Source organism: Protopterus annectens, chromosome 3.part1 (genome assembly GCF_019279795.1).
Source record: "Protopterus annectens isolate FY-2018-M chromosome 3.part1, PAN1.0, whole genome shotgun sequence".
In the NCBI taxonomy this organism is placed as follows: Eukaryota; Metazoa; Chordata; order Ceratodontiformes; family Protopteridae; genus Protopterus; species Protopterus annectens.
The window spans coordinates 1649168020-1649182328 of NC_056732.1; the positions used below are offsets into that span (position 1 = coordinate 1649168020).

A 14309-nucleotide genomic window follows, 5' to 3' on the forward strand; every position below is an offset into this window, starting at 1 on the left:
CATCTTGGGCAACGTTATCCTTTAGCGTGGGGACTGTGAAACTTACCACCTCTGTCTTAAGTAAGCTGATGTTTGATTTAGAAATGTTTTTTACTGTGGTTTCCTTAGTTGGGGTGTGGACATTCAGAGTGATTAGTTTATGGTCTGATCTAACCAGTGACTGGTTGACCTCCGGTGTGGAACACCTGTCGCCCATGTTGGTGATGACCAGGTCCAATATGTTTTCACCTCTGGTAGGGGAGTTTACCAGCTGATCCAGGGCATTTGAGTTGATGAATTCCAGAAAGCACTGGGCCTGGGAATTTGTACTCGAGTAGTTTTCCCAATGAATGGTAGGGTAATTGAAATTGCCCAATATCAGGGCATTTGGTAGGACCTTCATGTTTTCCGGTGTCTCCAGAAAGGTGGAGTGGTGGTCCTGGGTCATGGAGGGTGATTTGTAGTAGGCCACAATTTGCATTGCAGATTTGCCCAATGTTAGTTGCACATGGATGATCTCAGAGGTATCATGCTGTGCCACTAACCTGGAGGTGTAGGTATCCTTGATGAATATGGATACACCCCCTCCTTTTGTGTTTCGGTCCATGTTCTGTGGCCGAAACGTGTGGTATGAGTTGTAGCCCGGTAGTGCTGGGGTGCTCTCTGGATCCTTGAACCAGGTTTCAGTTACTACACAAATGTCGACATTCTCCATACTGAGGAGTGCTTTGAGCGCGTGCATTTTGAGATTTAAACTCCTGGTGTTGAGTAGCATAACTCTCAGTTTTTTGTTAATTGTGCTGTTTATGGAAGTGGGTTTGACTTTTGAGCCTTGCCTAAAAAAGGCACTATGGGGGCAGCAAGAGCCTTGGCCAGTATTCAAAAGCCTAGGGGTGACAGGTGCAAGCCGTCTCTTGCGAAACAATGCAGCTTGTCGAGCATGTCGTCCCAGGCTGACAGACACTGGATCACCTTTGGAAAGACACCAGAAGCTTAGCCAATTGTTGAAATTGATCATTTTTTCTTTATACTGAGGTATCATTCTTGGTGAGGGCAGGATGCTACTCAGGGTTAGGGTCATACCATCCTGGGCTACATGATCAGAGAGCTCTTCCATGTCTCTTTTCATGTAGTCCAGGGAGGTACGTCTCAGGTCATTCACACCAACATGAACAATGACAGAGTCATATTTGTACTTGTTCTGGAGTGACATGAGTGCTTGTGTGGTGGATTCTGGCTCCCGACAGGCAGCTAACAGTATCCTTCTGCTTATCCAGCCTATTGAGTGGGACATCAGTGTGCCTGACTATAGAGTCACCTATTACTAGTGTGTTCGGTTGTTATTTCGCCTTAAGGGCTGTGATTGTGCGGCACACTGATTTTGTGTTTTATGTGTTGCCTTGTTTGTGACGGGAAGTGCAGGTTGTTTGGGTGTCTGCTTTGGAGGTCTCTGATGCTTTTGCAGGTTTTTATTTAGAGCCTCCAAGTATGATTTTGTGTATTTATATGTATTTTTTGCCAGTGCTGTTTTAGTAGGTCTGTATGCGGCTGGGGTTGTTGTGCAAGTGTTAACCTTCTCCTCTTGACTGTCTGTTCCAGTCTTGAGTGGAGACAGCTTAGCTTCCAGTTTGGCTGTATAATTGCATCTCTCGCATATGTTAGTGTTTTGTGGTAGGAGGAGAGGGTTGTCTGTGTACATGAGGCAGTTGTAACATTGCCTCATGATACCCAGATTCACCAGCTGGACTGCAGAGTGCACCTGAAGTTGCACTTTGGTCATGCCTGAATAGTAGGGTGAGCTGCTTAGTCACTTGGTTGGTGAGGGGTGAATAAAGAGCCTTGCCCTGCTGGGCAATCAGTGTCAGGGTATATTAGTGTTTGCTATTAGGTCTGAGCAAGTGCTGGGCTGTAAGATGCTTTTTTGAGTGCTTAGGTTGAGAGTTAGACTAGTTTCAAGGGAAAAACTGAAGAGGAGACTTAGTGGAGCTGGGAATAATTTAACCGTAGCTAACTGGCACTGCCCGGTGCGCAAAACCTTGCAAACACGGTTTTTGTAGTAGGGAAATGAAAGATATAAATTAGCCCAAAATGGCCAATAAACTACTAACTTTTGGGCTGGAACCACTCCTCCAGGGACAGATAGGCTGCTCAAAGCTCCTCTCTCTCACAGGTGAACAGGGAAACTTCCTTCTATCCAAGTAAGGTATGGGCAACTCAGAAAGTAGTATCACAGCCCTGAATTCAGCACTAGCCTGAAAACTAGACTATACTAGCTTAGAAAGGCGGGAAACAAGGATTTTTTTTTTTTGAAAAGATAAGGCAAAAACAGTAAAGATACACTTAAAACATCTTTAAATGACTACAAACGATCAGAAAAGGTTTTCACACTTTAGTGTGTAGCTTACAACAGTTAAACAAAATATTTAAACAAAAAACAACTTTTTAAAAGTGCAGGCAGTCAAATAAGTACAATATGTGAAAAAAACAAGCTTTTAAATCACAATAAACGCTGGAAAATCTGCATTTAGGCAGAAAACAGTTAAGTACAGCAAGAAAGTACAGAAAACTGATACTTAATCACGCCAAAGTGTCTCTCCTATGATAGAAGGCTTGTATCAGTTTAAGGCTTTCTAGTGCTATCAGTAGGTTAGTTACAAGAAAGATGGGAAACAAGCACAGATGTGGTCTTTTATACTAGAAAGTTGAAAGAGATGGACAAATGGTGAACAAACTTTCCGGGCCAAGAACCTCTCCTCTCATGGTAGACAGGCTACCTAGTGCTTACCACTCCGACTGATAAGCTAGAAGGCTTTCCTGCAACACAGAAAGGCTTGCGGGGCTCAGAAGCTTACCAACAGTCCTGGATACAGCAACTCTGTATCTGGACTAGGCTAGTTACAGGAAAGGTGGGAAACAAGTGCAAGTGCAGCTTTTAAACCAGAACGTTGAAAGAGATGGAAAAAACTGCCCAAACGGCCAATAGCTACAATTTCTGGGCCAGGAACCACTCCTCTTGTGGTAGATATGCTACCTAATGCTTACTACTCCCACTGCTAAGCTAGAAGACTTCCCTCCAACACAGAGAGGCTTGGGGGGCTCAGAAGCTGAGTCCTGGAAAACAGCAAATCTTTACCTGCACTAGACTAGTTACAGGAAAGGTGGTGAACAAGTACAAACCTAGGCTTTTAAGCCAGCAAGTTGAAAGAGATGGAAAACTGCACAAACAGCCAAATAAACTACAATTTCTGGGCCAAAACTCACTCTTCCTGTGGAGTTCAGGCTACCTAGTGCTTACCACTCCCACTGATAAGCTAGAAGGCTTTCCTCCAACACAGAAAGGCTTGGGGGCTCAGAAGCTTACTAACAATCCTGGATACAGCAACTCTGTAACCGGACTAGACTAGTTATAGGAAAGGCGGGAAACAGGCACAAGTGTGGCTTTCAAACCAGAAAGTTGAAAGAGATGGAAAAAAAAACTGCTCAAACAGCCAATAGCTACAAATTCTGGGCCAGGGACCACTCCTCTTATTGTAGATAGGCTACCTGATGCTTACCACTCCCACTGATAAGCTAGAAGGCTTCCCTCCAACACGGAAAGGCTTGGGGGGCTCAGAAGCTTACAAAGAGTCCTGGATACAGCAAATCTGTACCTGGACTAGACTAGTAACAGGAAATGTACTTGTTGTAAATTTAGCAGCTTTGTTATAGCATTGTTCAAGTTTTGATTTTTGTGGTGCCTGAAGGTTAGTAAGGATGGGAACACCATTAAGAAGTGTGGGGAGAAGATAAGTAGTGACAAGTATAATTTTAGTTGCATCAGTGAGAAAGGTTTTGGCTCTATGAAGCATGCCTTTTTTTGATTTTTTGTAATGCAGTTTTTTTTATATGCAGGTCAAATTTAAGATTATCATCCCTGATAATTTGCTATGAGAAGAGACTTCAGTGGTCGCATTTTTCAGAGAGAGGACTGTAAATCTTGTTTTTTTTTCATAGGAGAAGGATTTGGGGGAAAAGAAGTAGTATTTTTTTCTTTGTTTTAGAGTGGAGTATGAGTTTGGAGTTACAAAGCCATGTTTCAGTTTCTGTTAAAGCTTTCTGAGTAATTTGTTTGGAGGTGTGCATATTGTCAGATGTGCAAATGAGTAAGGAGCCATTTGCATACTGTATTAGGGAGGCCTGTTATGTGGGTATGCGGAGGGTGTTTGTGAGAAGGTTAAAGAGGAAGAGGGACCAAGGCTAGAGCCTTGTGGTACACCAATGGTGACTGGGAGGTATGGAAAGAGGGTGGAGTGCTATTTTACTAACTGATATTTACTGGATAGGTAGCTTCTGAACCAAGAGAGACCTAGTGAGGACATATGGAGTAGATGTTTTCTGTGACAAACTGTTGAAGACTTTAGGCAAGTCTAGAAATAAGGAAGAGACTTTTGTTTGCCATTATCTCTAGCTGTATTGATAGTATAGTCCGTATAGGTTAGAAGTGCGTTATTAGTACTATGGGAAGAACAGAAGGCATTTTTATGTGGGGGATAGGAGTCCGTCTTGCAGTAGCTAGTTTAGGAATTGTTTTTGAATACATTTTTCAATTACTTTGGAGAGGGGGGATAAGATTGCTATAGATCTAAAGTTAGTAATGTCTGTTGAATTTCCCTCTTTGTGCAGAGGGGATAATTTGTGCCTTTTTCCAGAGAGAGGGAATGTGAGATTCTTGGATTGGCCTATTTAGAATGATTTAGACAGTGTAGGCAATGCTAGCGGCTGCTATTTTAAAGAATTCTCTTGGAAGGTCATCGGCTGAAGTAGAGCATAGTTTGAGTTTGCTTAAGAGTAGTTTTATACAGAAAGTGGGCACAGGTTTGAAGGTGAAAGTGGATGTGATGATACATGGCTGCTGTGCAGGGTTAGGATCGGATTTTGGGGAATCCTTGGTTAGACATCCTATACTATCTTTGAAATAAGAATTTAATTTGTATTATGGTTTCGAGTGATAAGTTTTTGGGAGAGGGGTTAGAGCTGAATTTATGTCTGGGATGCAAAATTTCTTTAATGGCTATCCAGATTTTTTGAGGAGTTTTTACAATTATTCTGAAAATTATTATAGTATTTTTTGTCTTCATTAATTTGCTTTTTAGTATGATAGCAAAGCATTCTGAAGTTTTCAATATTTTATAGTGTTTTGTATTTGTGTTTTGTATTCTCTCCATGCTTTTTCTCTATCCTGCACTAGCATTCTACTCTTTTTGGATAGCCAAATTGCATTATTTGTTTTTAGTCTCTTCCTTCTAGGTTATACAAAGATATTTAGGATATTTAGGAAAGTTGTACTGAATTCATCTACAGCATCAGCTAGGGGGAAGATTTTTAATAACAGACTTAAAACAACTTTGCACATAAAATATAAAAAAAAAAAAAAAACTAGCGCTTTCAGAAAGTATCCTTCATCATATCCTATTAATACAAACCGGTTAAACTTATTTTTAATAATAGGATCTGATGAAGAATACATTCTGAAACTGCTAGTCCATATTTTTTTTTTATATTTTATGTGCAAAGTTGTTTTAAGTCCATTATTAAAGCTGATTTTATCACAGCATTTGGTGGACAGCATTTGGTGGATGTTCTTCGGCGTGGTGGCTAACGTGGTTGTTATTTTTGCTATTGGACTATTTGTTTACCACGTACAGCCTTTGATTTTCTTCATCCTGTTCTGCTTGTTGTATAGCTATATTGTTACCAGAAGGAATGTACAGAAAAGTAATGCATATTTGTTTAAAATTGTTTCATTTCAGGAAAGTAATAAGAAGCCATGCTAAATTGAATTCTGGTATTGGTTTGTTATAAGGGGAAATATGATGGTAGTTGGGAAACAGTAAAGCAATACCACCACTTTTCCTCTTTATTCAGTTATAGCAATTGATATTATAACCAGGCGATGTAATTTTGGAGTTGTTTATGCTGGGTTTAAGCCAAAATATCAGACTTGTGTTAGGCAATCTAGGCATGTAGTTCAGCAATTCTGTTTCTTATGCTTCCAACGTTTATGACAGAAAAGTTAAACTACTGGAGTTGGGGATTGACCATTGTAGGGTTAGAGTAGTGTGTGGAAGAGAATTGTCCTCATAATCATTATGATAGGTGGGGCCAGGGTTAGTGTGAATATCTCCTCCTAGAAGGATTTTAGTATATTGGGGAGTTATTCAAACTTGTTTTAGGAGAGTATTTTTGCACTTAATTTTACTTTGGTTTGAGTTGAAATAGAGTTAATCAGTCTGTCTGCGGAGTAAAGGTGAGGGGTGTCATTAAATAGGCTTGGTGGAATGTGTGGAGAGTGTAGGGAAGAAGTATAAATAGGTGGTTGGGACAGAGTTGGAGATATGTTGAGAGCCGTTAGTCAAGGTAGGATGAAAATGGCCCAGTAGCAGGAGAAGAATAGAGGATAAGCTGAGGAGTAACATGATTAAGTAAAGGGATATGTGTGCTGTAGTTGACAGGCAGTGGGGAAGTAGGGATCAAGAAGGAAAAGAAGTTGCAAAGTAGAAGGATATTTAGTGGTGGTGGAGTCTGAAAGCTGACAGAGGGTAGGTAGGAAAGAAATATTTTATATGAAGGAAGAGCATTAGGTTGTCCTAGTAACTTCTCTGGAATGTAAGGAATAGAGGGGTGTTAAATGAGGCTAGAGTATGAGAATGCAAGTACAATAGGAAGAAGTGAGGGTTCATTTGGGAAAAGTTGAAGGTACAGTGTAGATGATCCGCGGTGGTACAGCAGTAGCTTTGTTACCTCACACCAAGAGGTTCTCCTGTTCGATTCACGGCTGGAGTGCCTTCTGTGTGGAGTCTGCACATCCTCCCTGCAGTTGAGTGGCCTCTGAAAGACGTGCGTGAATGGGCATGCCTTTGCTGAAGGTTGGGCATTGGGCTGGCAACCCAGCACCATAAAAATCAACTGCCAATCATTAGGAGACCAGAGTTCCGCTGTGGCAACCCCTAACCGGGAAAAGCCGAAAAGACAAACAAACAAGAAGGTACAATGTAGAATAAATAGGCGCTGTTAGGGAGGGGTGTGTCTATGAATGTATATAGTGTAAAGCAGTATGGGAGGGAGAAAGATAGTTGGGAATTGTGCTAAAAGATTAAATGGAAGTTGGGAATTGCATATAAAGAAACAGGAGTGTTTGTATGATAGTAAGATTGTTTGTAAGGGTTAGGGAATAGGAGTCACAAGTGTAATGTGTGTCTGTAGGAAGTTTAATAGTAGAGAAAGGAGGAGTAGGTAGCGGGGTTCCACCCTCAGGTCAAATTATACAGAGAGTAATCTATTTATAGCCAATACAAAGCAACTAGCAGAGAGGTTCAAAGTAGAACATGTTTTCTTTTATTTTCTGAATGCACAAACCTGTCAGCCAGGAAGACTAAGCAACTGACATATACGGTCTAATCCGTTAGTCAAGAGAAAGAACAGTGGGCAATTTAGTAAGTGGTCCTTGTTTTGGAATTGGCCTTTGTGGCAGTGCTAAGGTTGGATGTAGTTACCACAGGCTCTGAAAGGAAAGAAAGAGAAAAACTATACTAAACTATCATATTATATTGAGGCAGTAAATTTAATACTTAATCTGATGTCATTTTCATTCATTCCTCAGCTGATGGGTTTGGATCTGAGACTCAGATCTGACTTGGCCACTTCTTCCAGATCATCCGAGCCTAGAACTCTTGAGCTCCTCCCTTTACCCACAATGCCCCTCCAACCTAACATACCCCAAATCGATTTTGCTGCCATTAGGTGTCAGATGCGGATTCCTAGCTCTTGAGCAATTTTGGTATAATCTTTTGATTTTTCCTTCTAGTTGGTATTTGTGAGTTATTAAAATTTTGGTATTTTGCCTTTCTTCTTCCACCCTCCCACAATTTATTGTTTTAGCATCCCTCCTTATCTTTTTTACTGCTAAGTTATCTTTTGCAGTATTTCTTTAGTTATCATTGCTGATATTCTTTCGTACTCCTTTGAGTAATTACTTAGCTTGTTGGTAGTTTCTTCCTAATATTCCTTTCTCTTGCCTAAAAAAAAAAAAAAATGGTTTGTTTGTTATACATAGATAAGTGGATACTTTTCCGTTATCGGGGCAACACTGTTAACGCAATCGTTCAGCTGTAATCCAGTTCCTTAACATGTCTGTTAACCACTTGTCTGTACAAATTATTTGTTGTAATAATTTATTTGTAAAAAATAGAAGTTATTTTAAATTGTACACACATCTGGTTAACAGACATGTTAAGGTCCAAGATTACAGCTGAACGATCGCGTTTAAAGTGTTGCCCTGCTAAGTTACAAAGACAGAAAGTAAAAAAATAAAGAAATACTTCCAATTCAGATAACTTGATGAAGATGTACTCATGCTGAATATATTTCATCAGATGGATTTTACTTCTCCTTGGGGGGTGTGAAATGATGTTTAAAATACAGGGAAATGGCTATGTATGTTTGCCGTGAAGTGCTTACAACACACAACTTGTTAAGATTCGGCTTGGACTTGAAGTAATTATGTAAACCCCTCATAAAATAACAAAATATTAGTACATCCCAACAGCGGTCATTTCCATTGTCAGCGATGCCTTGCTAAATCAGTGGCTGATGCTTTAAAAAAAAAAAACACTTTACTGTTTCATGATTCTGATCGCATGCTCGCAGCCGGAAGATGCCAACTAAGTATAATTGCAGATTTGGATTTTTTTTACTATTCTGTTATCAGGCAAACAGTGTTGATGCAGCTGCTGAGCTCTGAATCCACTGTCAAACCATGCATTTTTGATGTTAATGTTACCAGGCATGTATCAAATAATTACATGGATAATATTTAAAAAAAGAAGCTGTAACCACTACATTTTACATGCACTACCCTTCTTTCTGTCTTAAATGCATCCTTGAGGTTGATCGCCCACACTGCGTAAGGTACCCCATGGTTCAGACATAGCTATTAGGAGACATGCTTGGATGCACTTCTGTGATCTTTCAGAACCATTTAAGTCTTCATCAGTGCCCCTTTGACAGATCTTCTCTTTTTGGCCCCAAGGTTAAGGACACACTCTCCAGGTGTGAACAAGAGGGAAAGACTCTCTCTGCTGTGAGTGTATGTTTTTCTGTACCTCAAAGGCCCTTCTGTAGGAACCAATGAGGTGGCAGAAAGATGTGGTTTTAGAAGTCCTATGGTCCTTTCCAGGATTCATGTGGAGATAGTTCCCCCAGGGGCAGTAGGGGGGGAACTCAAATGGAAGGTGCTAGCCTTGCAGTAGATGTGGTGTGCAAAACCAGGGATCTAGAGATTCTTTCTCAAGTAGGCCCTATCAGTGCTCCTAAAAGGAGACCTGACTGTCCCTCACTGCAGACAGTCAGGGATCATTCATCCCTGTACCAGAAGCCTGACTAGCCTTCACAGAAGATTCGTGGGTGAGAGGGTTATATCCAGAGGTTATACTATGCCATTTCTCTTAGCTCCTCCCACAGTTCTGAAGAAAGTCCCTTGAATTTTTAGCTTCAGTCTTTAATGAAGGAGCTAGTTTTTCAACAATTTGACTTCAGTTGGCTGCCATTTCTAATTTATACATGAGTGAAAATAACTCTACATTAGCCTCTTCTGAATTATGCAAAAGGCCTTTCTCAAGGCAGTGTTAGACTGCCATGCAAAGATTCTTCTCCTTCTTGGGATTTAAATATAATGTCTCAGGCTTTAACTCAGTCTCCATTTGAACTTTTACCCAAAGCTGACTTAAAATTTTTATTTTGGATATTATGTCAGCTAGAAGAGTATCTGAATTCCAGGCTCTGTCTTCAAAACCTCCTTATGTTGACTTTTCACAGGGTCATGAATGTCTTTGCTAACTAATCCATCCTTTTTACCTGTGGTTGATTCTGAGTCATATATTAACCAGGTCATTAATCTCCCAGTTTTCTTTGCAGTTTTTCAAACAAAGGAAGAGTACATGTTAAACCTGATGGATGTGCACAGACAACTTTGTTTCTATCACCATAGAACCAGGGACTGTAGGAAATCTGGCCATTTTTTTGTTTCCTTTTCTCCTACCATACTAGGCAATCCATTATTTAAAGTTACATTGGTCAAATGGTTTATTAATTGTATAACCTTTGTCTGTAGTAAATTGGGTTTATCTTTATTAAAATCTCCTAAGGCTCATTATACAAAATCAATGGCAATTTCTTCAACTTTTTGGTCCAGCGCATCTTTAGATATTTGCGCAGCTGCAACTTGGGCTAATCCACACACTTCCATTGCCCATTTCAAGCTGAATTTGATTTCTAGGAACAGAACAGAATTTGGCTCAGCAGTGCTCCAGAATATCCTTCTTTGGGGGCTCCCAAGGTTGTAGTAGCTGAGGACTGTGTCCCATCAGTTCAGGAATTAATGAAAATGACAAGATCAGATTAAAAGGTTATATAATTACCATAACTTTAAATCTGTCTTGTTTATTTTCATTATTCCTCAACTTCCCACCCACCTGCCCCCTCCTTATTTGCTTCTGGAGAATTCTAAGACTACCTGCCCCCTCCTTATGTGGTTTTAGAGAATCCTAAGAACGTGTAGAAAAAATTTTTCCTTACTAGAGCTTCAGCTTCCCTTTTCCTATTCTACATCTGTTTGTTCTGTTATTGGTTGTCCTTTTACATCTAGGGCAACAGACTCGATCAGAGGTATGTTAGGTTGGAGGGGTATTATGGGTAAAAGGATGAGCTTGAGAGTTCTAGGATCCAGTGACCTGGAAGAAGCAGCTGAGTCGGATCAGAGTCTCCGATCCAAATCTATCAATTGAGGAAAACTAATGGACAACACAGGTGGGACGTTATGGTGAGTACATAATTTTTTTATTATGAAAAGAGATGAGGGAAGGACCACAGTGAGTTAGAGCAAGAGTATATGGGAAAAGTATAAGAATAGAGAGAGTTGGTAAAAAAAGTTTATGAATGTAAGATGAAAATAGGTTAGCAGGATGCATACTGATAGAGAACCACAGTAATACAGTATATATAGAGAGCTGTATAGAATAAGTTATCCTAACATAGCACTATATAAAACCAAGGGATTAACTAATATATCAGAAAATAGTTGTTGTGTCTTTCGGCTTTTCCCGGTTAAGGATCGCCACAGCGGAACTCCGGTCCGCTAATGATTGGTAGTTGATTTTTATGTGCCGAGTTACCAGCACTGGCGCACAACCTTCAACAAAGGTACGCCTATTCACGCATGTCTCCACGCAGAAGACGCTGTCTGAGAATCAAACCAGACAGCGTCTTACTTTGAGACGACAACACTACCGCAGCACCACCACCGCGGGTTATATCATATCAAAAAATAGTATATATCAAAATACCAGAAATTGGCATTAAATTAAAGGGCACTCACTCAACATACATAAAGCTTATATGACTTGAATGAAATTAATACAAATACAACACACTAACCAAGGTCTGGTCATTGTTCTCCACAGTCTTAGAACAAATATAATTGTAATAACATATGACACATGCTTCCACTGTGAGGAAGTTGGTGACTGAGTGAAAGGGGAGAGAATAGCGAGATGTTATTTTGCAATACATTCTACTACAGTGACCCACTCACCCTCAGGTCAAATGATAACAGAGTCCAGTCTAGTTTATAGCCAAAACAAAGCAATTAGCAGAGAGGTAAAATGCAGAACAGGTTTCCTTTCATTTCCTGAATGCAGAAACTAGTCAGCCAGGAAGACTAAGCAACTAGCATCTACAGTGTAATCTATTGGTCAGGAGAAAGGATGGTGGCCAGCTTAGGAAGTGGTCTTTAGAGGTCAAGGACAGCTCTGTTAGAGTTGGTGGAATGTTAAAAACTAATTTCCAGCACAAGCAGGCATGTATTTGACTAAGTTAAGTTAATACACAGCAAGGTTCTTTAAGTTAACTTTGCATACATTGTGTAAAGACAAAACTCAGTGAAAATGTTTGGGAGTTGGGCCCTTGTGGAAGAGCTTCCTGGCTGACTAGTATCAGGGCTGGATGTAGTGACAATGAAAAAAACACAACCAGCAGCAGTTGTAGTAGGATTTTACTAGCACCAAATAACCATCTGGTACCTCGGCCTTTTGCCTTCAAGGATACATCATAATGTTCACATCCACAATATATACCAGGTAACCCCTCACTCATTATGTAATTAAATAATTAATCCTGATTACTAATTTAAAGTGCACTGTACCATAATACAATAATTTTTGCTTCACATTACAAAGCTCTAAAAACTATACAAATTGAATTAACAATTATACATTAAACATTAAATTCACAACTATGTATTAAATATCAGATCTCAAAAGCATAAATATACTAATGGCTGAACTATTACATTTTAATTCCAAAACTAGAATAAGCATAGTAAGTAAAACTGACTTCTAAATTGAATCCCCTAGGGGAAAATGTTCCAAAATGTATGTAGTATCAACAGGCTAGTGTACAAAGACAAAATTTTCAGTGAAAAAGGGAGTTGGCCCTTGTGGCAGAGTGTCTGCAGTCTCTGGTTTGGATCTAGTGACCATAAGCTGTTATACAAAGACAAAATTCTCAGTGAAAATGTTTGGGATTTGGCCCATGTAGCAGAGCTTCTGCATTATCAGGTCTGATGTAGTGACCGCAGGCTACTGTACAAAGACAAAATTCTCAGTGAAGATGTTTGGGATTTGGCCCTTGTAGCAGAGCTTTTGCAGTATCAGGGTTGGATGTAGATACAGAGACTATTATACAAAGGGAAAATTCTCAGTGAAAATGTTTGTGATTTAGTCCTTGTTGCAGAGCTTCCACATTATCAGGGTCTGATGTAGTGACCACAGCTATTGTGCAAAGACAAAATTCTCACTGAAAATGTTTGTGAGTTGGCCCGTGTGGCAGAGCTTCTGCAGTATTGGGGTCAGATGTCATGACTATAGACACTGCACTGTGAGGATGTTGGTGCCTGAGTTCTAATTAACGTGCAGCTCAGTCTGCTGTTACCTCAAGATTCCATATCTCTTTCTTCGTCTTTGAGGTCAATAGGGTTTAAATACATTAATCTGTTTTTTTGCCCGAGGCATGAGGGAACATTGCAAAGCTGATATTTTCTGACATTTCTGCAGTTCCCCTTGCAGTCAGATGCTACTCAAGTTTTTGAATCTAGAGTTTCAGATTTCCTGACAAGTTGCCGTGCAAATTCAGAGATGTCAGTAGTTCTGTTCAGTAAATGTTGAGCCAAAATTGAAGCAAAGCTGTTCAGGGGGAATGTGAGTGAAGGTAAAACAATTTCCTTTTTGTGAGATGAAATTCTTGACTGAAATAGTTGGAATTATAGTCAGTTTAATATTATGTTGCAAAAATGAAACTGAAGTGGTTAATTTTTTTAGAAGAGTATGTAACACAGTAGAGTCATCCTTAAGAAGAATTTTTAGACTACAATTTAGCTTAAAAAGTCCAAGTCTCTGCTATACAAAATTACAGCAGCAAGTGTAATATTCTGACACAACCTTCCCTGTCTGTAATACCATGTGGTATATGTGTGTGTGTTGCAGAACATGTGCATGGTAATACACACATGAAACCATAATATTAACAAGCTTTACAATAAAAAGTAAGAAGAGTAATTTCCGGAATGATAGAGCCCTCATCACTGAAATAAACAAACAACTCAGGAGTTTAACAAAATCAACCAAAGCCAAGTTTGGAGCTAAAATAGCTATCCAAGCTAAAGGCAATCATAAGGCCTTTTTAGTTGTTTCTAATCTCAAATGCACAATGCAGTATTGTGCTGAGTTGGTTGTGAGCAATATTGCCTACACTGAGTCTGAAGATATAGCAAACATGCTGGTCGATAAGTTCATCTCCAATCTTCCCTTCTTGTCCCTTAAGGTATACATGAAACTGGCTCACCTCCAGGTATCACACAAGACAAAGTCCTAAAAGTGCTATCAAAATCTAAAAATACTACATTGATAAGTCCTGACAATATCCCTGGATGCATCTTAAATAGCATGATGCACAATGTAGCCACCCCCTACCGACATTGTTCAGTTTTGGCCTCTATACATGTTTTGTACCTGGTGAATGGAAAACAGCTACAGTCATTCCCTGCATAAGATAGGACCTTTCACAGACCCAAGCAATTACCCATAAGTCTGACCAGCTTTGTATGCAAAGCCATGAAAAGACTTTATCACAGAACTCATCAGTAAGGGCATACAGAATCTCCAAACACTGAACCCATCTCAGTTTGGATTAGGTTATGCTTGCTTATTTTTAAAAAGGTCACCAAAGCAATGAATGAAGAT

At 39.8% G+C, this 14309-nt stretch overlaps 1 protein-coding gene across 1 annotated transcript in view; it reads left to right on the forward strand.

Moving 5' to 3' along the window:
• The window catches only part of ANKIB1 (ankyrin repeat and IBR domain containing 1), a 2275843-nt gene that overhangs the window by 1847973 nt on the left and 413561 nt on the right, over nt 1-14309 (forward strand). The window lies entirely within an intron of this gene.